Below are 24783 nucleotides of genomic sequence, written 5' to 3' on the forward strand. Positions count from 1 at the left end.
CGCGACCTCGTGCTCAGCAGCCCAACACCACCATAGCCACTGAGCAACCACGACGGGGAAAAAAAAAAAAAAAACTGCGCGTAAGCGGCAGCGTCTATTTGCTGGAACGCACTGTAGTACTTGGTTGCAAGCACATCGTACGCCAGCGCACACATCTGGCATATACCACATAGGACAAATGCACGCTGCCGAGACATGTGGGTTTTTCGAGGAATCTTCGTGGGTAGCACGATCAACACAGAAGGCACGATCGACAGGAGTGCAACCCGCGCACATTAAACACACTAATACTAAAGCAAGATACAGACGACAGGGTTTTAAGCTGCGCCACACGAGTAGATTTGATGCTTTCCGACTGACACTGTTGCAACGGGCACTAAAACATCGCACACGGCACATGTGTCTCTCGGAGATCGCGTCAACGATGTCTGAGGCTATATAGTTGATGTTAACGACAGCAGGAAGTTATTTAAATTGAAGTGACGGCGCAGGCAGCACGGGGAGCAGCGAAATGCGTAATTCACGGGTTTTATGAGAGGTAACCGAAGTGAAAATCGTTCGGATAACGTCACCGCAACCGTTTTCTATAGGGTTAACATTTTCAGATCTCGAAGGCCATACTTTTGCTGGCTGCAGATAGCAGAAGCGATTCAAATTGAAAATGCGTTATAGAATTTCTTTCTATGCCAAGCTATAGCTTACAATATAGACTTATATGTGGTTCTGTTTGTCTTGCAACAGCTATGCGCAATTAGGCAGCCGCACAAATCCTCAGATGACGCTAACTGAGACATTGGCTGGCCTCAACCGACCTGTTGGTGGCGCCACCCACCGTCTCGTTTCCAATCCAATCCAATCCAATCCAATCAGCCTGTCGCTCTGTCTACGAGTCGGCCGGGTGTGCGAGCTGCAACAATGTGCTTGTTTGATCGTGTGTTTTTGTGTTTGCTGTAACGAAATGTGACTTAGTTCGCGTGCGCATAAGTGCCACCGACAGCTTGTGTCTCGCTGCAAACTCGCCGTGTGCGTGGCGCGCCAGCCAAATATGGACCAACGATGTTCATGCCGTGAAGTGCGTTCCCTTTGTCTCTGGTTGTCGTGGAAAGTTGGGTGGACGTCGCGAAGAATTAATGCGTGTTGTTAGCGTGCCACTGCTCGTCCATTATGCACCGGCATGTCTGCTGGAAGTAACATCGAAGCACCGGCAACTTGGAGGGCGCTTTCGGACCGCGTCGTGCCATTCAAAAGGTGAGTAACCGTGCTTGCTGACTACACACGTGTTGTGCGTGCTTCTCGTGTGGGCATAGGGTGCCTTGCGAACGTAGGAAAGAGAACTCCCACGACAACAGTGAAACCTATGCCGATGCTTGCTGGGTGTCAGAGTTTAGTTGCGCAAATTTATTGCCATAATGCAGAATTGAAAATCTTGATAAGCGTTTTCTTCTGATGAGAAAGATTACGTTCGGAAATAATTGTATTCATCATGCGCGCTTGTGCGTGAGCTCCCGCTTTTCTGCTGAAGTCGCATGATAACGACTCATCTACCTCTTGAGCGATTCTTACTGCTACGACGTTTCCTCGCTTATAAATGATTCGACGTTGTAGATAATCTCTACTTACAAGGTTTTCGATTTATGAGCAGTATTAGGGAAAAAAAAATGTAAGCAATCACAGCGTGCTACTGGTACAGGTTTGTTTTGAAGGGGTGTTGCCATAACTTTGACGTAAGTAAACATTACAAGGGATAGTTACTTAAAGTCACGAAAGAAACTATAGAATCGTTATGTAAACAAACATTCATGTAATGCGCTGCTGCTGCTGCGTGTGAAATTTTGTCTTGTTGAAGGGGTCCCTGTTATCGTGACATTCATCAGTGACTTCGACTTTGTGCTCTGTTGCCACCCTGCACCAGTGCAGGCATTGTTTTCGTGACTGTTTTTACATGCTCCTTGCATGTGTTCACGCTGTGATAGCCTTATTGTGCCACAGCTGTAAGTTAACACAGAATTCTCTTTGTAGTGGTGAAGCCGTGGCCCACAACAGTGTCCACATAACCCGTGGCAATGGCTGCAGCAGCACGGCGTGTAATCTGGATGGACATGTCAGGTATGCTTTAAGTGTACGTGTTCACAAAAGTAGAATCTCGGTATCATTAGTGGATAAGTGTATCGACATATTACTTAATGCATCTTGCTAAATAGGCTAAATATTTGTGCAACTTTATTCCACTTGCTGCTTATTTGTGTTTGTAGACATTATGCACACGTTATCTTGTTCTGTTAAAACTACACCTCGCATGTCCTGACGTTTAGTATTTTTCTAGCATAAATTGCTTGGCTGCAAGTCCATTTTATTTTTGCCTATTACACAGTATGTTTCTTTTTTATTTTTATTTTATTTGTTTGGAACTGTTTCTTATGCTGTAGCATATATTTCCCTGTTTTCCTTTCTGCTTATGATACACACATGTGCTGTTTTTGTCCATGTAAGAATTCGAAGTGTAGTGTGCCATATATCTCAAAGGTCTAAGCACGCAGTGTGCATACCATTGTTTAACATTGATGTTTACAATTATGTCTGTCTTGTTCTCAGAATAACTGTCACTGGCAAATACACATTTGATGAACTCGAATTTCTTGAAATGAAATAGGAAGGCCAGTATTCATTGTGCTGCAGTTACTTAAGTAGTGAGGTGTTTTCTGGTAAGCTTTCTATTTTTTCTCTCACTTTCTTCGTATTCTTTTCTTTGCAAGCTGCTCCTATTCATGCTGGTAGGCATTGTAGCAGTTATGAGTGTGTGTACTGCAGCAATGTCACAGCTAGTTTGCACACACTCCAGGATGCCAACAGATACCCGTCACTATTTTTGTCCATTTCTGAGAACCAGCTGTGTCCACTAGGCGAAACTTGTAGTGACCATTTGAATTTGCCAATCAGTTCATGCAACTTTTCAGGACAAAATTTACACAGCGAGGGAAGGGGGACTATGCAACATGACCTTGGCTAACAACTGACTGTTTAAGTTGTTGGAAGGACTTACAAAAATAGCACTGGATGTGCACTTGTGTTGTGCACCAGTTAATTTGAGAGGGATGGCAGAAGTTATAATACAAAGGCATAAAATCATGATAAATGGTGTTTGCATAAAAAGAAGTAAGTAAATAGGCACAGACTAATTTCTATCCCTTGTAATCTACAAAGGATGCCTTTCTTCCTGCATTGATAATGGGGGCTGGCTCCCACTTATTGTTATTTATGTGGTGTGCCTGACTGATTTCTCTTGCCAATTTTCAGCCATGGGTGAAAACAGATAAACAATCCTAATCCGGCCTGAAGCCCCATTGCGGATATGTGTGGCCAAGTAGGACGAGCATACTGGTCTTTTGAGTGAAATATGTTGATCTCATAGGTACATATTTAGGCACCAGCCAGTCTGCGCTATGTACGTTTGACCACCTGTGAAAGGAATACAGCACAGTGCCTCTGACACGCACTGGACAAATTTGGTGCTACCTTTAACCAAGCAAGCCTCGCTTGCCTCCTTGCCTTTCTCGATTCAATTTTCAATTCAATCAGTTCATGCAACTTTTCAGGACAAAATTTGCACAGCGAGGGAAGGGAGACCATACAACATGACTGTTGTGCATATGCTGCCTAATTTATTTTTGCTGGAAATATATGTGCATTGCAGTCCACAAGTGAATTGACAAAGGCACCCAGGCATTGGAGGCTTGCTTAGTTAAAGGTACCCAAAATTTGTCTCGTATCTTTCAGGGTTAATGTAGGCTATTCTTTTGATCACATGCATATTTGGTCCAATGTACATCGGGCACGCTGACTAGCCAGTGCCTCAGCATGCGCCTAAGAGAGCACCATAATTCACTCAAAGGACCAGTGTGCTCGTCCCATTTGACCATGCATTGACACGACAAGCTGTGCACTGGATTTAGATTGTTCATCTGTTTCGTTCGCCTATGGCAACCGATTGATACAACAAAATCAGTGAGGAATACCACATCCAAAAATGGGACGTGTGTCAGTCAACGCTCATTATGATTGCATGACAAAGAGGAATACTCTCTAATGACGTGGGATAGCAACCACCATGCTTATTTATTAAATTATTTTTATGCAAGCTTGTTTATCATGCTTCTACGCATTTGTTTTTCAACTTGTGCCCTCCCTCTGAAAGCAGTGCTCGGGTGTAAATGATAAAAAAACCCAGACATGGTGTGGTGTATTTCTTGAATGGGATATATGCCATCATTCAGGAGGCCAACACATGCATGACATAGTAGGCTTGGAATGTGTGAGAACTGTGACCGTAGCTGATGCAAATATTCTATGACGGCTGGCACTTGGATGTCTCTGGGATGCATTGGGTTGCCCGTACACAAACACTCCTACGCTCATTTCCATGCCAAGTAATTAGTGAGATTTTGTCATTCACGCTAGCAATCCACAGACACTGCTGTCCTTTGTCAAGTGGAAACCGATATAGCCGAAGTTGTTCACGACATGTACACATGCCACAGCTGATCCATGTTGCACATTTGTACAGCCAAGAGCAATTTCTGCTTACTGTAGTTACTGCTGCACCCAAAGGCCACGCAGTGGTTCCTCAACTTTGTGTGAACCGACACCACATAACTTTTTCGCAGAACTAGCTATAACATCTCCAGATCGTTCTGCAGCAAGTGATACAGCGTGTATTTCTGTGGTTGATTGCCAAGCTTTGCTAATTTTCTGTCCTTTCTACCATGCAGGGTACACGTGCACTTACTTCAAGATGACGACACTCCACCTCAAGAACAGCCTCTCCTCAATGATAAGTAGCGAGATTAAATGAAAGGAAGATATCACATCCGTAACCAGACTGATACTGTGTTTTCCTTTCATTTAACCTTCTGCATTTAAGGAAGCATTGATATGCCCAATAAATGTTTTTGTTAAATTTCTTTCGTTGAGTAATGTCTTACATGCAGCATATGTAGGGCCCATGTACATGTCAAAAGTGCTGCATCTTCGCTAGACATACATACATGCATACAGGCTACATATATATAGCACCAAAGACAGTCACGCACAGGTAACAGCTTTAAATAAGATCGGACTGCCATTGGGACACATGAGAAAATGTTACCACACGTGGTGGCCAATTTTGTTATAGCAGTAATATGAGCACCAGCAGTCTAATGTATAAGCTCATTAGAGATTCGTTAGGAAGACGTGAGAAAGTCACAAGAAAACTGCTTTGGAGCGCACATTAGGAAGACATTTCATGCTCACAAGAAAAACACTCGTCAAGAATTCTACAGAAAGACGGTGGCCAATATGTTTTAGAATGACATTAGGAATACATCAGAAAATTCCAAAGAAACTCATCAGAAAGTCTAATGGCTGTGATGTCAAAACTCGCCAGACTTTCATGTGAAACTCATCTCATATTTTCATAAGGGCGAAGCCAGCCTTGTGTTTGTGTACGTCATTTAAAAGGGAGCCTGCGGGTCCACCAACTTGGCCATCAGTGAATTTTCGCAGACGTCGGTAAACGTTTGTGTCGCGGGAAAACTATTTGGCCCCATTTCCGGCGCCTGGTCAGCGTCTTCGGTTCTCCGCTGGGTCCCGGAATATCGTTCAAGGGACGCCTGGCCGCAGTCACAACGATTCTGTCTAGCCGCCACGCTATAGTGGCGACGTAATTACTCGCTCACGCCAGTCCTTCCCCTATGGGGGAAGATGACAAAAAGAAAAGAAAAAGCGGGCAATATGGGGAAGAAGCACGCAGAGGATGCGAGCCTGCATCGCTTCTTGCTGCCACATAACCTTCGTAGCTGTACACCATGGAGGACGAAAGAAAGTGAGGGAAGGTCATATAATAATGCGAGATGCATTGCGAATAGTGTGCCGGAAGTCAGGCGTTATTTTAGGCTTCGCTTGTCCTCGTTTTGCGAGGCAGAATTAAGAGAAAGTGTTGTCACATATTCGGCTTGAACTCTCGCATGGGATTAGTCGGCGGAGCTAAGTGCTCGGAGAAGGAGACGCGCACGGCTCCGACAGGGGAAAGGATAGATAGCGAGGAGGAGCAACTGCCCCATAAGCTGTAGGTGCCGGTCCGGTCAGGCTTGGCAGAGAGTGACGTCAGGGCCTACCTCTCTCTCTTCGTCCATGCTGTGCACCAATCGCAGACCGCGTCCTTTCGATGACGTCACAGTACGCCAGCGGCGTCAGCACAGAAACGTCCGTGCCGCAGGCGGTGCTGCTGTATGCAACGCGTTAAGATTATGTGCACACCCACTCACCGTCACGCCATCGCGGAGTCATCTCCAGGCAAATGGCGACTGCTCCGTCCTCCTCTCCACCACTGGACTCGGTGCTCCCAATCACCGCCTTCGGGCGAGAACACTGCGGAGAGGGTAACGTAAGGTGAGATTTGGGGGGGGGGGTGAATGGCGTTGATGATGATGATGTTGATGATGTGGTGGTGGTGATGATGATGATATCTAACGACACCCTTTTTTAAATCGTGACGAAGACAAATAGTCACCTAGCCTTTGTAAGCTACTCACGTGTTATCCTATCGCAATCTAGCACTCTACCTATCTCCTTAATCCAACAAAGGGAAGTTTATTTGGACATTCATCAAAACGCAAATGTGCAAAACCACAAGAACTGCGACTCGGTTTTTCTTCCACACAACGAAAAGAAAAACACATATGCGAACAAATACATTAATGTGCTTTCACAGTAGGGCCGCGCAGGGCCCCACATACATGTTGCTAAAGGAGGGAAGTTTATTCAACAAGAACGCTCTGTTGCTACATGCAGTTACACAGTAAACGCTTTTAATTTGCGTCAGTATATATTATACGCACGCTGGACGCAAATTCAGCACCGGAAAATGCAGCTTTGCGAAACGTGCTTTATGTCTATGCTGCAAGCTACAGTCTACTAAAACGCAATGGTACGCATTTCACCGATGTTAAAGAAAGGCAGAAAAAGGGGAAAGAAAAATAAGCTGTTTCTGTAAAGAACCCTCAGTACGGCACTGCCGGAAACTCGATTCTTTCCTGCTCGCATTGCGAAAAACGTGTGTGGGCCAGCGCTTTATAGAAACGCATCAACACCGTTAGCTTCGAGTTGCTCAAGTAAGTAGGCGAAGAGAATTTAGAAAACACTACGTAAGGAACGCTACGTGGAAAGACTTCCTTAATGATACCCTCGAGTGGATTAATAAACTTGAAGCGCTAACTTCGGAAGGGCATGGTTATGTACAAGTTTATGCAAGCATCAAGTTGCTTAGTCATGAAGTACCAACCAGACTGCCCTCAAGCCTTCCTCAAATGGATTTCTTTTGATGTCGCTGTATGTACTATGGCACATGCAAAACATTTTTTTCGATGCTTACACACAGTTTCCTGAAAACAATAAAAATGTTTGTTTATATATACGATTTTGTCGACTCGTATTTCCGTTTCTTTGTCTTGTTTTCTAATGGTTTCCGTTGTTGCTTATTGTGGCTGTATTACGAACGACGCCAGGGCAGCCGGCTTTTACATTAGCCTATATTTTCCCACGTCCTCGGCACTTAATGCATGACAGCAGGCCACACATAGTAAACGAGTAGGCAGTTTAAATGAAAGCGCTCCTGAGACTCAAGCGATGACAAGAGAAAAGCCAAACAAACTTCGATGTACGTAGGTTCTCAGGCTCGAGAGATCAACATGCAATCAGCTACGCACAGCTTGTACACGCGCTAATTACGTTAGGGCCTGATTACCTCCTAACGCCTAACAGTGATGCAAAATGAAGTAATATCGCAAGCACCCAAAGCACCAAGAGCGGCTGTGTTATCGCTTTCGTTTAAGACTTAATGAATATTCAACAAAGCGTAACGTGCTGTTGCGCCAATGGGAAAGCAAATGAAGCCGTTCTAGGTGAGGAACAAGGGCCGAGCGACTTGTATAAACCGCCATACTGAAAAAAAAAACTTTATAAAGAAAATCTGCGAACGTACTGAAAAAGGCGCTGATGGACCGGAGCGCGCGCCTTAGAACGCATTAGCCTCCTTCCTTCAAGCCAAATTTGCATGTCACTTGCGGGAAGGGAAAGAAAGATAGATTAAGTAGAAAGAATGAAGCAAGGAAACAGGAAGAACAAGAGAAATGCTATCACAGAAAGAAACAAAGATAATGAAAGAAAGAAAAACAAGAAAGAAACACAGACAGACAGACAGACAGACAGACAGACAGACAGACAGACAGACAGACAGACAGACAGACAGACAGACAGACAGACAGACGGCCAGATAGATAGATAGATAGATAGATAGATAGATAGATAGATAGATAGATAGATAGATAGATAGATAGATAGATAGATAGATAGATAGATAGATAGATAGATAGATAGATAGATAGATAGATAGATAAAATGAAGCGAAGAAAAAGAAAGAACGAAAGCAATCACAGAAAGAAACAAAGATAACGAAAGCGAGAAGCTTGCCACGCAGAATCTTACATTTAAATAAAGGCAGCCGCGAGAAATAATAGTACTTGCTCCTCACTAATGAGCTGCCTCGAAAGCCAAGTAAGTTTTTCTTTTATTTGCTTTTGAGTTCTTGAGCGGACGCGTCTTTGTTTGAGTGCGTGCGTGCGTGCGTGTGCGAGTTAGTCTATGCGAATAAAATTGGAGAGTCGGAAATGCCGAAGCGCGTCCCGGGAATAAACGAAGAGAACAAACAGCCCTTATGCGAACGGAAAACGAAAGAGCACGAGCAATATCTTTCTTACGCCCTGTCTGCTCCTCCTTCCCTCTTTTCCAATTTGCGCCAATTTCCTCCTTTCCATTTTCCCTCTTTGTTTAGTCCCGAGAGAACGACCGCTCTCGGAACAAAAACATCAATACACACAAAAGACGGGAAAAATTTAGTGTATAGCGGTCAGAAAGGGACCTAGGCGCAAAACGAGAACGAAGTACTTTTCGGCGTTGGAACCGTTGTTCGTGATTTTCTAACGGTTCTTGACCTTTATTTCTTTCCTTCGTTTTGTCATTTCATTTTTTGTTTAAGCATCGTTCAACGAGAAACCACTGAAGACATGGAGGCCAATAAATTTGCGGGCGCGGTACTCGTTAAAAATAAAACGATGGATGTACTCAAGTTCTGAACGCAAACGGAATATCTGCATTCTAGAAACAAAAATAATGACCGTTAACAGGGATGGCTTGAAGAATAAAGAAGTACAACTGCAACAACATCCTAAGTTTGTTGCAAACTCAAACTATCGGGTCAAAGAAATGTAAGGAAGCCGACTGGCTATTGGCTGCGTCGCAGTTTGGGGCTTTGGATTACTGTTGGACAGCTTGGGGGTCTTTAAATTACGCTTGCATACGGGTGCACTAGCGTTTTTTTTTTTGCATTTCGCGCCCGCCTAAATATGGCCGCCGCTGCCAGGTATCGAACCTTCGACCTTGTGCTCAGAAGCGGGAAGCCATCACTGCAGTGATACTAAACTACTGTAACACGTAAATTTACGTGGAAATGTCTATAACACGAAGTACGAGTACGGGAACAACAGCACATTTGTAAAATAAGGGAGAGGCGGAGATGCCGAAACAGCCTATTGGCTAGCCGCGACGAAGAGGAAGACTGTTATTGTATATTTCTAACAAGGAATGAAATCAAAAGACAAGAAAGTTTGTGATAGTTCAAATGGCAGTGCAGTAGTGTTCTAAACCAAATTTGAAGTGTCTGAAAATACGAATCTCTGATGCTGCGAATCTCTGATGCCGTGAAACACGGCTGTTGCCCCAGAGATTTCAGTACACACCTTTGCCTCTTTCCTTTTTGTCCACATTTCTTGTTTTGTAAATTTGTGTATGTGATCGATCATACGACACAAACGACGTTCTATGGTCAGGATGACACAAACCAGTGCAAACACTAAGTATAACTTGATCTCCGAAGCAAATGCTCTGGCGATTACGTATCTCGGAGACACATATGACACACCATGGCTTTCGTGAACTGGTGCAAGTACTGCTGTTGTGAGCACACTGTGACAGTCCTAATATTCGCCACCACGAATTCTTATACGTGACAGCGAACAAAAAATGCACTAACGTATGGCTAAATTCGTAGTCCGTTAATACGCGACATACATCGCAGAAAAGTACCGTTCCGCCCTATTTGCCTCATCCGGTTAACATCAGACACCGACAGGAGCTTGAACATCTGGACGGGAACGTCACGCTCGACTGAAATCTTAAAACGTTCGCACCGCCCACCAACGGGGCGATTCCTGACCGCCGTCGCAAAGACACATCAACGCCAGAGCGCTCGACTCGAGCACAAAGTATCATTCCGTCCAGACGACACAGATAAGGCGACGCCAATCATCCCTCCGCCCCCTCCCCCCCAAGATGGAATCGAGCCGCGCTAAGAGAAAGCTTACTCGACTTTCTCGTTAACGCAGCAGGCGACTCGCTCGCGTAAAACAAAATAAGAAACACAGGGTGGCCTTGCGGCTCAGGCCTCTGCATCGCGTCTATCCGAATTATGCAAAGCCGATTGAACGACGGGGAAGAGCATTCCAAGTCGATACCCTTTCTTTTCCTCTACTTCTGCTTCTTCTGTAGCGCCGTCGTGTGCGACGCTGCGCCACCTACAGGCGACTGGGCGCGCGGAACGTAATCCGATTGGGCGTCGCAAATCCCCGCTGCGTAATACGCATGCACGCGCCGAACCAAAGCAAGCGGAGCGAGCGCTGCACGCAATCCAGCGTAGTGCTACAGCCTCCTCTCTCAACCCCTTCACCTTGCTCACTCCTTCTCCCCATGTCGTGACGTCACACGGTGTGACGTTGAGTCCGGGCAGAAGGAACGGAAAGAAAGCCTGCGCTTTCGTTTCGCCGTTTACGTTGCTCCCTCGCTACCTTCCTCTCTTTGTCGTGACGTCACAAGAAGTAACGTCGAGCACGGGTAGTAAGAATGGAAAAGAACTTGTGTTCTCTCTCTCTCTCTCTCTCTCTGTTAATAATCTTACTCTATTGTTCTTCCGTGCAGAAGGGGAATACGTGTGGCTTGTTATCAAAACACTTTGATTGATTGATTTCTACGAAAGTGGAAACTTTGGAAACTATTGTGTCGCTGGCTCCCCCGCAAAAGAATTAATTGTCCAATGAATAACAGATGGCAACATGGGAAGATACGAAAGCATTCCGGCAGTAGATAACGTTTCGCAAACGTGCTTGAACCGTCAATAAGAGAAAAAAAACAGCAACAGAACGAAACCACCAAATTGTCCATTCACACTGTTTGTTGATTTTGCTGTGTAGTTATCCCGCAACAGAATTAAGTGACCAAAACACATACTCGACCGAACAACGGAACGTCCACCTCCAACTCTTTCTAGACTTCCATTCCGTCGGCCATGACGTCAAAGGAAGTGACGTCGCGCCCGGGCAGCAGTGAACTTCCGAGCTCCCGTTTTCCTGGCCTTTTTTACGTTGCAGTTTATCGTGGTCAATCCCCTAAAATGTCGCTGCACAACGAAGTCGTGGCGTTTGCAAGAGCTCGCTTTTTCTTTTCTTCAATGCATCCGGCGCTCTCCGAGCTTACTTGTATGCAGGGCTGTTACTGACGTCATAGGCAGTGTCCCAGGACTCAACAACTCAGCCCCGCGCAAACTCACACGCGCAGAAACACACACACATAAACACACACAAACGCACGCACACACGCGCACACAAACGCCCTTTGGCGCTCTGCTCAGATTACTCGTTCTTCCTCGCTTTCGCGCTGCGATGTGGACTCCCTCGAGCGTCGCCGCAGGCTGCTGTAAATATCGTTCGCTTCTGGCAATAGCTTTCAACGCTACCTGAAGCAGATTCCCAATGACGTCATAGAAAGGTAGATTGAATCCGAAAAGTCAAGCAATTCTACACTGTTCGCTCATCTTAACGTTCCGCAACCTGTCTCCGCCGCCATCGCAATAAATTTCTCCAATCACGCTGTGACCTCGTTATCTCATTGCTGCCGCCGCTATTTGTACGCAGTGTTCAATGCTCCTCAACTTAGGCATACGTAGTGTGAGCGTACAGACTCTGGGTATTTGTGTCAAAACCAGTGAACGAAAGCAATCTGCGTTATACGGAGCCTGGAATAACGTATGCTACAAATGACTGCTTTATTTCTACCTCACCACGACAAACAAAGACAGTTCGAGTAATCGAATATTTCAATTTACGAGTTCGGTTACCGGCTCCAAAATTACATTTCATACACTTGACAGTGGCCTTCACTTGCCCTTAAATGAGACCACTATGAAGTTGAGCTTAAAGAAAGCTTGAAGTTTCGATACGCGCTCCGAAACATGGTCGGCATGGTCTATCGTAGGCGAATACATCGTTTTCCTGGCCTTACTCTGTATCAATAAATGCTCAAGTCCAGATGCAGTCTCAATGTTATCGCCTGAACGCTTGTACTACATTTGAGGTCGATTCGATCGCGCCGATGATGAAATATTCACCGACGATTACGACACTCCCTAATGCGAAATTTGAGCACAGCTATATACTTGTTTTCAGTTTCAGTTTATTGATGCGATTGAAATTTTTTACTGAACAAGTTACTCAAGGAGACCCCATAGTCAAAAACTGAGCAGGGACCTCCAACAATAAATACATAGAAACTTAATGCGGTTAACAGCAGTAGCAATCCTATGAAACAAAAAGTATTAACAAAAAAAAGTCAAGTCATGGTAATAACAATAAAGTATAAACATAAAAGGCAGATCATGGTAATATTATTCCACATACAGAAGCGTAAACCAAACCACACAATCACTTTCCCAAGTGGCGACAAAATTTTCTCTTAAATAAATGAATGGAAGGAGATGATTTAATATAGGGCAGTATAGTGAATTCCATGTAGATGTTGCCAAAAAGTTCGCAGCAAATTTGCCGTAGTTAGTCCTTGGTTTCGGTAGCAGGTAGTTATTATGGCGTGAAAAACGAGTGCAAGTGAAATGTGGGGTTTGGTATCTTGTTATCAACAATTCTCCTCGACAAAATTTATACGTCAGAACACCAAGAGAACATTTATTTAAATCCACTACTGACAAAATAATATATGTGCGTAGTAATGGCAAGGCACTAGACGAAGAATGGCTGTAAGTGATTATTCTCAAAGCTTGCTTATGTGTGTGCTGCAGGGGCGCCAAGTGAGTTACGCAAGTATTGCCCCAAAAAGAAATGCAGTAAGAGATGTGGCTGTGAAGAAATGCGTAGTAGAGTGAAATTAATATACGTACAGGAAACTAGGGGCGGATCTTGATTAGTATTCTGATATCATATGCCGCTTTACGGGTTAATAAATATATGTGGGTTGTAAATTTCGAATGATTGTCGAGTTCAACTCCAAGAAATGTTGCATGGTCAACAGCATTAAATGAAGTCGGACCAATTTTAATGCATGGCTTCTCCTGTACACTTTCTTGCGGGGATGAAAAATTTACAAATTTCGATTTAGTAGCATTAATATTGAGCATATTGTCACGTGGTAGTGACGTTAAAGAACACAGTAGCAGTACTGTGAAAGACAAAACTAGCTTTTATTGGGCGAACCTGTGCCCACAAAACAGGCTACACTTAAAGCACAACGATAGCGGCGAACACAGTCGGCGATCGTCGAAAATCTGATCAGCGTGTCAAGCGCGTCGGCTTTTAAAGAACAGTCATCGAATGTTCCAGACTAATCGTTGGGGCCCGCATGCCTTCCACAAAGTTCTACAACATTCGAGTCACGCGATGAAATCAGATAACACAAGGTCCGGCGACAACAGACAGCGGATAGAAGCATCGATAACTATCCAGAAACTTCGGATACATGCAGACGCGTCCCGCGCTGTGCGATAACATTTGTTAGGCGGCGAAACATGGTCGCCCGTCAAATATAAGTACACGTGTCAATATTATCTCTGTACCAATTAACGATTTTAGCCGCGTCAGCACTAAGGTAAGGTATTAGGGATTCCAAACACGTGTTAAAAGAATAAATTGTGCCGTCAGCATATAAAATACAACTAGAATGTGTAATGTATTCTGGAAGGTCGTTGATGTACACGAGAAATAAAATTGGTCCTAGTATTGAGCCTTGTGGAACCCTTATGTTAGTTAGTTTGGTACAAGAATGAGTATCAGAAATAGAGACTACATGTTTTCAATCATGTAAATAACTCCCAATTAGGGAAAGTGCTGGACCGCATACGCCAACAGAGTTTAGTCAATTAAAGCAATGAGCGCTAATTCAGTTGAGTAACGAGATCGACAGCCAAATTGGTTACATGACAAAATACTGATTTTTGTGAAATAGCTAGTTAAACGTACCACGAAAATGTTTTCAATTACATTGCTGAAAAATGATAAAATAGATATAGGGCGGTAGTTTAATAACGAAGTTTTGCTACCCTTTTTAAAACAAGAATAGCCTTGGCGATCTTTAAGCAGCTAGGAAAGACGCCAGTTTTGAAAATTCGATTTATTATGTGTGAGTGTGTGTCACTGATAAGATGAGCTATAAGCTTTACATGAGATGAGTTGAAGTTATCTAAACTAGCTCCCGTGTTTTTTAAGCTCAGAATGGTCATGCGCACTTCTTCTGGGGAAACTGGAAAGAGAAAAAAATAGTGTGGCAGACGATGATAAGCCTTATCGATGAGAACTGTAAGACGTGCTGGTCGAGGCAAAATGAATCGACAAAGGCGTTAGCAATGGCTGAAGGATTATTAAGATTCGATCACGAACTTGAATAGCAGTTATGGCGGTGTTTGGCGACATTCTATTTAAAAACTCATAGATAATTTTCCACTATTTTTTTAGAATCGTTGCCAGCACGGTCAATATCCTTTTCAAAACACTCTTTTTTAGCTTTTTTAAGAAGCCTACTCAAAATATTCGAGTAGCACTTGTAACGAGTCAGCAGGGTCCAATTAAATGGCTTTTTTGTTTTTTTATAAAGATAATCTTTTCTGCGCACGCATTTAAGAAGATTGTCAGTCATCAACGGACAACAAGGTAAAGCGAACTTTTTCTTACTCCTGGTTATTGTGGTTGATTCGGAAGTAGCGTTAGAAATTAGATTACAAAACAATTCGAAGGCGATTTCTGGATTATTTTGCGACGTAACAGGGTTGCAATTAACATCGGTGATTTTCCTAACAAATGAAGTTTTGTCAATATCTTTCTTTTAACATGCATATCTAATATTCATGTTGCAATTTATATGCACGAATATTGGATAGTGATCACTTAGTGAAACTTCAATGACACCAGATCCTGGAGTAATCATGAGGTTTGACAATGCGTGGTCAGTTATTGTATGCGGACCATTAATATTCCACCGAGTAGGTACAGTTACAAGTGATTCGAGGCCATGTCCATTCAAGGTATCTGTATAAGCAGTGTATGATGAAGTGTGAACATCTGAAAGGTTAATATTGATGTCACCCATAATAATCATGTTTTTACGTTCTTGCGATAGCGTGTGCAAAACATGGTTTAGTTCTAAACAAAAATCATTAATGGATGACAAAGGCGATCGATAAATAGAACCAACCACTAAATTCTTGGCGTCAATATCGAGAAACGATGCATTCAGCTCAGTCCACACCGATTCGCAATTTACTTGATTAATTGTTAAGTGCCGACGCCTGGAATATTCTACTCTGATGAAATTAAAACAGCTGGGCCGCCATGACGGCTGTCACTCCGGTGACAGTATTCTGGTGTATAAGATGGAAAAGAGTACAAATTGTTATCGGCTTCGCTGAGCCAGATTTCACTTACACATATGATCGAGAAGTGGTGTTTACACGATGATAGGAAATTATAAATGTCATCAAAATGTTTCCGTAAGCTGCGTGCAATAAAATGTACGAAGGATAGGCAAGGAGGTTTAAGATAAGAATCTAGTTCGGACGGTGTGAGGTATGAAGCCATAAACACCATGCATTTCGCGATATATGGGCTCGCGTGGACAATCTGCCTCGTGCGGCGCAGTGGCGCGACAGCCTCGCTAATAGGTAGATCGCGAGAGGCAGCGCGTGGGTAACGCTTGGGCGCGATTCACAGCAGCCACCGCAGACAGACCTCCGCTCATGCAGCGCTTTGTTTCCATATATGGCATCGGTCGACACGCTCGCCGCATGCCATCGGCGAACAGACGACGGCGCGCCACTCTGGCGCCATCTCGTAGCGGCCATCGCCGCAGAGCCCGTCTTGCGCGGCACCACGCTTTTCTTCTCACCCTTTCGCCATACCCTCCTCCTCCGCTTTCCGCCTCATGCTTTCACGGTAGCCTCCTCTTCCGATTGCTACCTCGCGCTCTCTTCGCTGTCGCCCCTTCTGTTCCCCTGCTGCGCTCCGCGCTCGCTCTTTCATCTTTCGCTCGTTCGCACGGTTACAAGGGACGCCGAGTCACGCCGACGCTCAACGCAGGATCGGGTGTCTAAGGGCCCGTACATGGTCAGTCCGCCCGTCCGTTCCGCCCTCGTCCGCCCCCGTGCGGTAGCCCAAAAGGCGGAAGGTGTCGCAAAATTCGATGCACGCTCAATCCGCACGAGCGGAACCCACGCGCGCTCCTATTGGGCGACGCGGCCTGTTGACAGCTGGCAACCGTTCGGCGGAGCAAAGGTGTTCAAGGTTGGCAACGACCTTTGACAGCAGACGACACTGGCATATTTTTGCAGATGTGATTTCAAGTTTCCGCGTCCCGGTGAAAATGCGACTCTAGGCTGCCACATTCTGTTCTGCAGCCGTATGTGTTGCATTGGCACCGTCATCCTTCTTCGAAACATTGTGTGTTAGCTACTGCGCAAGCTGTTGCAAGGCAGGATACGAGGCCGCCCTTTCCGTGAGTCGGTGAGTTCGTTACGCTCGCAGGTGTTCGCGTGTGGTAGCGCTGATGTTCCTCGCGACGTGGCAGCGAGAAAACCAGAGCTTGGGGGCGCAAATAATCACCCCGTTTCAAAGGGGACGCTCATAGCATTCATCCATCCCTCCGTCCACTCGTCTAGGCTGCTGGGGAGAGCTTGAACACGTGATTGTGTTTGCACGAGGCGGCGCTGACGTCAAACCCAAATGAGTATTTTCATTGCTTAATGCAGTATCCTTTTTTCGCAAGCAATTTTTTTTTCTGCGCGTAAATGCCTCTAAGGAGGAGAAAAAAAGGAGAGGGAAAGACAGGTAGTTTAGCCAGTGTGAGTACCAGCTGGCTACCTTGTGCCGGGGAAAGGGGGCAAAGGCAATAAAAGGTTGTAGGAGGAGAGAAATAAGGAAAATTTCGACAAGACCCGCATAGCTTAGACATTATGCGCACTTGGTCGAAAAGATTTGGACAAAATGACAACATCGCTGTATGCGTAAAGTGCGTTTGCACGTATTTCGCTGTTTCCTCGTCTACCAATTTTACTAAATATTTGCAAAATCGGTGTCATTACATGCGGTGCACGCCTGTGTCCATCAAGCTCGCCGCCGCAGAAGAGAGAGAGAGAGACGGGAAATTTAGTAAAAAGCTAGAAATAGTAGTCTGGCTGACAGCCTAACATACGCTCATTGCTCGTACTCCCTAATTCCTGTTCGCGGGGCCAACAAACCACCTTTAATACAATTATCATCTAATTTTAAACAACCTAATCAACCCAAAATGAAGCGGTCAGTATGGATTGATTGATTGATTGATTGATTGAATTAAAGATTACAGTCGTAGGACGAAATCGGCCGACGCAAGACAGTGTGACCGGAAATCACTGGGAGAGGCATTCGTTCTGCAGCGCACGTAGAATAGGCTGATGATCATCATCATAATCATAATCATCATCATAATCAACAGAAATGAGTTGGGCATAGTTCGAGTTAAAAGAAATTCGTTGAAAGCACCTCCTCAGAAACGGTTAAAAAATAACAAAAAGAAAGAAAAGTGCGTCGCGTCCCTAACTGTAGAATAACTGACCTCGATTTCCGTTCCAACCGTTCGCTTCAGCGCCGTCTGGTGCAACGCGCTTGGACGAAGTCCCGGGACGTCCTCTAAACAATGGTCGACGCGCTTTCTTGAAAGAAGTGGCTTTACAATGCGTCGGTTTCATTTTTTTCTTCTTCTTCGGCAATAATTCTGACTGACCACCAAACGGGAACTCCTGCGGGACAATGGAAGCGGACGTACAGAATGAATACCTGACTACAGTTCTTGCAAATGGCGCGCAGCATCTTTAGAAAGAGGCACGCTCGAATATGCGCTGAACAAACGGTCTCTTCCAGGACCCGCGACGCGAACATCGGCGTTGCAGGGTCGACTGACCGACCCCAGTGGCTTTTCAAGGGTCATTAAACAAAGGAATGTCAAGCGAAGTTGTACTCGCAAATTAGGCTCCTTAATTAGCAAAACTGCCACTCTTATCGCGAGATAAAACATGGCATATATAAGCTAGAAGAGACGCAAAAAAAGAAGTTGGAATACTGGTGGCGACACCGCCTCGAAGATCCCGCACCAGCGGGCTGTGACGTCACAGGTTTTGACAGCGTCTACTCGGGCTGCAGTTGATTGGTTTATAACTAACGAAGGGCTACACGCGCTGGATTTCGAAGGAAGTGAAGGCTCTGCCTAGAAAGTCTCGACAGAATATTCCTGGCACGGTGACGGCGTAAATACAAAGGAACACTTTGAAACACGGGACATCGCATCTACGAGCTGGCCTCTGGTTTCGCAAAGAAATTCAAGAAGGTCTGGCGTTCATTTTGTACCTGCAATATTGAAGTCCCGTTTTCCGATTGGATTAATAAAATTAAAATTAAATTATGGGTTTTACGTGCCAAAACCACTTTCTGATTATGAGGCACGCCGTAGTGGAGGACTCCGGAAATTTCGACCGCCTGGGGTTCTTTAACGTGCACCTAAATCTAAGTACACGGGTGTTTTCGCATTTCGCCCCCATCGAAATGCGGCCGCCGTGGCCGGGATTCGATCCCGCGACCTCGTGCTCAGCAGCCCAACACCATAGCCACTGAGCAACCACGGCGGGTGATTGGATTAATAGAGACACAGTTACTAAATAAAATATTACGCCCATATAACGCACGTGTTAGAATCTCTGTAACGCAAAATGCGATAGGCATGCCATTGTCCTTAATTGTCGTACCCCTGCAACGTGTAATCTCATGCAGCGTTTACGTTTACGCGCCGCACCAGTCGCACTCTTAATGCGATGCAATTTATTTCCTTTTATGCACCACACGGTTCACAGGCTAAGCCGAAAGCGCCAGCAGCGGTTCGCGTGAAACCACACCGTCAGGCGTCGACGCAGTGACGTCACGAGGAGGAAGGCGATGTTTGCTTTTTGTCGCGAGACAGAACGGTGAGAGGAGAGGTGCATGCTGAAACAAAAGTGTGTCGCGAAAGGCAGCGGTACAGTTTACCTATACTTATCCCGGTTCATTGCTGCGTCCACAGATTAAAAAGAAGCTAGCGCGTGCGACCACGTGGTCTCGCGCGTAAGTGCTCACGCACTTATTCAGCAAGACAGCAGGAGCAGCAGCAGCCACGGTCAGCAAAATGTGGGGACTTTAAGATTGACTTTACTGAGTTTATCGAAACTTAGACTATATATAGTTGTCCAGGTGAAGACGGCTAAAGGTGACACACGTGGTCACATCCCTAGGCCCCAAGCACCCTGCGTTCACGCAGGCACAGCTTCGACATGGTGAGTTATACGAAGTACAAACTTCACGTTAATTCTTTATCAGGCTAAATTGACTTCGCGCTGCTTTCTTTTCTTTCTCTTCTTTAGTATACGTCTTTAATTTGAAGTCCAGATCAGGCGTCACTATTGCAAATATCGCCTCAAGCATACATTGTGGAGTTCAGCGGCCCGAGACTGGGCGCAGTAGGTTACGAGAAACGCCGTTGAGAAAGGGCGGCCGATTCGTTTCGGTGGCCCGCGGTTGCGAGCACCCAGTACATGGCACACGGGGAGTTTTGTTGCATCCTTGTCCCCGTTTGAATGCGCCGGCCGCGGCGGGGATTCGAACGCACAACCTCGTGCACAGCTGCACGACGCTCAGCTGGCACAACGAGCCACCGTGGAGGGTGGAGGACTGCTTCGAATGGACGCTCGTAGAAAGGCTTGGCAAACACGGGGTGCATATACTACACTTCTCGGCTTACGAACAAGTCACCCTAGAGAAAGAAGTAAAATAAGAAGGAAATAACAATCCGCATGTATTCTCGTGAATTCTCCCGTAATAAAGTCCGTGTATCGCGCGAGTCCGATTCCGCCGAGCACCGAAAAGATTGCAAGAATCTCTTTATCTCTCTCTCTCTTCTTTTTTTGTCATTGAAGAGTAGCACATGTGCAGTTACACACATGCAGTGACAAATGTTGGTCTGACGGTTGGTTTCGAACCTATGTTCATCAGCACAGCAGTCCGATGCGCTACCCATTAGAACATGGATTACCCATGTCAAATGACTCAAGTTGACGAGAAAAAACGATTACAGACACAGTCAGACAGACCGTCCGCCTCCGGGAACTGCGTAGTGTACCCTAAGGCTGCGAATCCCAATAAAACAAGGTCTAGTTGATTGCACAGCGCCAGTTGCGAACGGAATGTGCGAAAAACCCTAAGACATCCGTGCACTATGTCCAAAGGATATCCGCAGGATGTCATTGCGGTCCACTGGGTGGGCTGAATGGTTGCGGACATCGATGCTCTCTCCTCGAAGCTGTCTACTTAGCAATATACGTCACCATTGGAACGGAACATACGGTGGAGGATGTTGGCGTCAACTACATTCATCAGAAGGCGATGCACACCTGCTGGAACATGCCCAGTGACTCCAAAGAGGTTTCATTGAAGAGAAGCACATACCGATCCAGTGGCACATACACAGTGCTCCAAAGTCAGTGGGAAAAGAGATTCCTTGAGGAACGGTGCATATCTATGCCACATGTACCCGGTCCCGGAATTTCAGTGTAGGCGTCAAAGTGGTTCGCTGAAGAGCAGCACGTGGGTACACAGTGACACGTGCCCACTGACCCTAGTTTTGGTCCGACGGTTGGTTTTGAACCCGGCTCCCTGAGCACAGCAGCCCAACGAGCTGCTCATTCGACCGTGGACTACCCAGAGATCCAGGATTGCTGCAAAACGCTTAGATAGATAGATAGATAGATAGATAGATAGATAGATAGATAGATAGATAGATAGATAGATAGATAGATAGATAGATAGATAGATAGATAGATAGATAGATAGATAGATAGATAGATAGATAGATAGATAGATAGATAGATAGATAGATAGATAGATAGATAGATAGATAGATAGATAGATAGATAGATAGATAGATAGATAGATAGATAGATAGATAGATAGATAGATAGATAGATAGATAGATAGATAGATAGATAGATAGATAGATAGATAGATAGATAGATAGATAGATAGATAGATAGATAGATAGATAGATAGATAGATAGATAGATAGATAGATAGATAGATAGATAGATAGAGGCCCCAGAAAGTTCGTTAAGTACGCAAAGAGTGCTAATCGCATTAAAATGATGATGATGAGGATGATCCTTCATCCAACTTCAGCGACCGGTCCTTAGTTTTGTTCCCGTTCGACATGTCTGTACACGGTACACCACAGCCTGAGTGCGTGTGTTATAACGACGAAAAAATCGCATTACACGCTGTGTTAGTAGATGCCAAACTAGTGTGCAAGATGTGACACTAGTTGGCAGGCGCGTGTTTAAGATACCTTGGCTCTTCGAGGAAAAAAATAATAATCCGAAGCCTCCAATTAATTTTCTGCGTTCCCGCCCATGGAAAAGCAACACATCATCACCTTTTTCTTGGCATTTAAAAATTATACGACATTTTGTGCCTGCCATAACCTAATTTCGAACGTGGCAGCGCCAATCGCGCTTTTTTGCGAATATGCATACGTGCACCATTAGGGTTAATTGCTTCCGGTGAGCACTAGCCCTAATTGTCAGACCGAGCACCGTGTATGAAAGTGCATTCTTCGACCAAACCGCCCCGACGCCCAATCAAACTCTGCGATTGAGCTGTGATTGAGCCCAGAGTCCAATCTCCCTGCGCCCCAACGGAAGAGCTCAACCCTATAGCAAGTCCGCGGAATCTGCCCGAAATGCTTAACGGGTTTGGCGACCTTTAGGAAGAAGTCCCTTCACAAGTTAGGTAATCGCATCTAGATTTCCACTCCGGGTGAAAACCAGTGCTTAACAGCCCAACAGCGACTAACTGCGAAACTACCTGAATAAGCATTGTATGGCTGGGCACAATTGCTCAGACAGTAGTGTGTGCATTTTTTATTTTCTTGAGTGTGCATTCGCAAACATTCGCTCAATGCAGGAGAGAACGCTCAGTTCGTGCCACAAAGATTTACAGCGCCTCTACTGCATACATACACAAGTACACATCAGCAAAGGTCTACGGAAAGGTCCCCTCGAAAACGACCGCGAAAGTTACACCCAATCCAAATTTTCGAAATGTGCTTTGGAAACACTCAAAATGTCGTCTGCCAGGGAGGGCCCGCCGCATACAGTGTGCATTCCGAAAGGGGCAAACAATATAAACGGCACTCCTACATTGCGCGTTCGCCGCACAGCCCGACAAGAAATCCCCCGTGAAGCCTTTCTCGGCAGTTCCAGGACACGAGTTCCAACGAGAAAGCAACATCTCGCGTCTCTAACGCTGCAAACTGCAACCTGACATCAAGCGGCGCGTCGCCAAAGGTCATTGGACGTCAAAAACGTGCTCTCGAGCGAACGCGATCCACAAGTCGATCCCGTACAAGGTAACTTCCCTGCAGCGAGGCTAGGCGTCCGGGCTGCGCATTGTTTTGCTCTTCTGCATCCGGCTCGCTCGAGCCGGCAACGTTTCAATACGAGCAAAAGTCGTAACACCAGCGAAGTCGCGTGGGAAATGGCGAATAGAGCGATTCCTGCCGTCTTGAAGCAACTTCCCCGAGCCAAAATCACCACGGAGTGGCGACGTCGTCAGACCTATACCGAACAGCGACGACACGTCCATAGCAGATAAAGTTTAACAAACGCAGGATGCGAAAGGAGCAAACATCGAATGCTTCGAAGACGCGTTTAGCTAGCACACTGAAGTCGCTCAAACTATAGATCTCGAGCACCCTCCACGGCAGAAGCAAGAAAAGCGCTGAAGGCATGTTCGGGTTAAGTGTGACGGAGGCTGTCCACCGGTCGGCAGGATGCAAGAGGAGCAAGAGAGATTTCCCAGGCTTGCGTCGCTTGCGCTTGCGCTGCGATCGCTCACGTTAGCACAGATCCGGACGCTCACCTGTCCTTGGCGAGCAGTGTATCCTGGAAGCCTGGCCGGCGCCACCGGCGAGCACGCAAGTCCGACGCCGCCAAGAGCGAAAGGCGACGCAGGAGCGACCGACCGGCTCTGGAGGTCGCTTTCGCTCGCCGACGAGTCTGGGCAGCCGATTGGCGGCGGCGGTGTTCACCGTCCTGTCGAGGACGCCATCTTTGCGTTCCCGGAGCCCGCCGAAGTCCCCGGATGAAAAAAAAAAAGGCGGAGGGGAAAGAGAAACGGGAGCGAGGAAGGGGACGCCCGGTCGCCCGGGGGACGGGATGCAGCGCTGTTATTGGCGATTTTTTCCGGAGCCTCCCGCTATCGATCGCCCCTTGCGTTCCCTTTCCCCAAAGCTTGGATTGTCGCGCGGCTCTTCGTCGTTCTACCACTAGGGAGAGCGTGACGCTCCCCACGCTTTCAGTCCTATTGGACCAAACTTCCCGAGCTTACGAATTGTCGCGCCACCTATGCGCGGAGAAGCAAACTAGGAAATGTCAGCTAGATGATGTCACCTTAACGACACGTTCTCGTTTGATTTACTTTCAAGAGGGGGAGTGAGGTCCTGCGAACTCCCTAAAAGTTGGCAATAAGAAATTTGTCCGGGTGCTGAAGCGGTGCTCGACAAAGATATCTGATGAAGGCACTGTGATGACGGGACGTGCAGCCAATTTCGAGACCGGTACACCAGGGGTCACTCGGAGCTTGAGATCCTGGCGGGATGCTGGAGAGGCGTTTTTCAATTCCGGGGCTGAGCTTTAATCATGGTTTCGGGGGCACGAAAAAGAAACAACAGATATATAGCGCACACGAGGTAGAGATTTATAGAGGGACAACAGACTGTTGCTCACTTTCTTTTTCTTCGATTCGGCCGGGTACAGTGTCGAGTCGCGTACTGCTTTTGTGCTAGACAGAACTGAGGCAAAAAGAATGAGAGCTCAAATCACCGCGCTTTCTCACCCGAAGGCAACGAAAGAACATCACGTGTAGTCGCACCGCTCGCCGTCAATTTCCGGAAAGTAATTAGGCGCATTTCTTGGAACGTGTTGATCCGCCCCTAATTGTCTACGCAGAGGTCCTGGTAAGCCAGCTCTCTCCAAGAAATTGTAACGCATCCCACGCTTGTAGCTGCCCATACTTTGCTAATGAGAGGAGATAGGGCACGTAAAAGAGGGTTCCTGTGGAATTTTTTTAACACTTTATCGGTGGTCCACCGTTTCTTTCACCTCTCTTACGCTGTGTTGCCATTCACTCCTGTGCGCATGTCAGATAGTTTAAGGGCTGAAATTCAATATTAACAAAACTTTTTTTGTTGTTGATCTCTGATTGCTCGCGGTCACACGCGTTTGTGCATATACATGTGTGCGTGTCCATGAGCGCG

At 46.0% G+C, this 24783-nt stretch overlaps 1 protein-coding gene and 1 long non-coding RNA gene across 2 annotated transcripts in view; one reads left to right on the top strand and one right to left on the bottom strand.

Moving 5' to 3' along the window:
• Positions 1-23726, bottom strand: part of Prosap (SH3 and multiple ankyrin repeat domains prosap) — a 241989-nt gene extending 218263 nt beyond the window's left edge. Inside the window, exons 1-2 of the mRNA XM_055062204.2 lie at positions 23388-23726; positions 6303-6405 (exon numbers count right to left, since the gene is read on the bottom strand). The gene's annotated coding sequence lies outside the window, so the exon portion shown is untranslated. The remainder of the gene's footprint in view (positions 1-6302; positions 6406-23387) is intronic.
• Positions 909-4958, top strand: LOC140213782 (uncharacterized). Its single transcript, XR_011890727.1, has 3 exons — positions 909-1248; positions 2020-2106; positions 4767-4958. It is a non-coding gene; the product is annotated as an uncharacterized lncRNA (long non-coding RNA).
• Positions 23727-24783: the final 1057 nt, after the last annotated feature.

The sequence above is a fragment of the Dermacentor andersoni genome, chromosome 10, assembly GCF_023375885.2.
Source record: "Dermacentor andersoni chromosome 10, qqDerAnde1_hic_scaffold, whole genome shotgun sequence".
Classification (NCBI taxonomy): Eukaryota; Metazoa; Arthropoda; class Arachnida; order Ixodida; family Ixodidae; genus Dermacentor; species Dermacentor andersoni.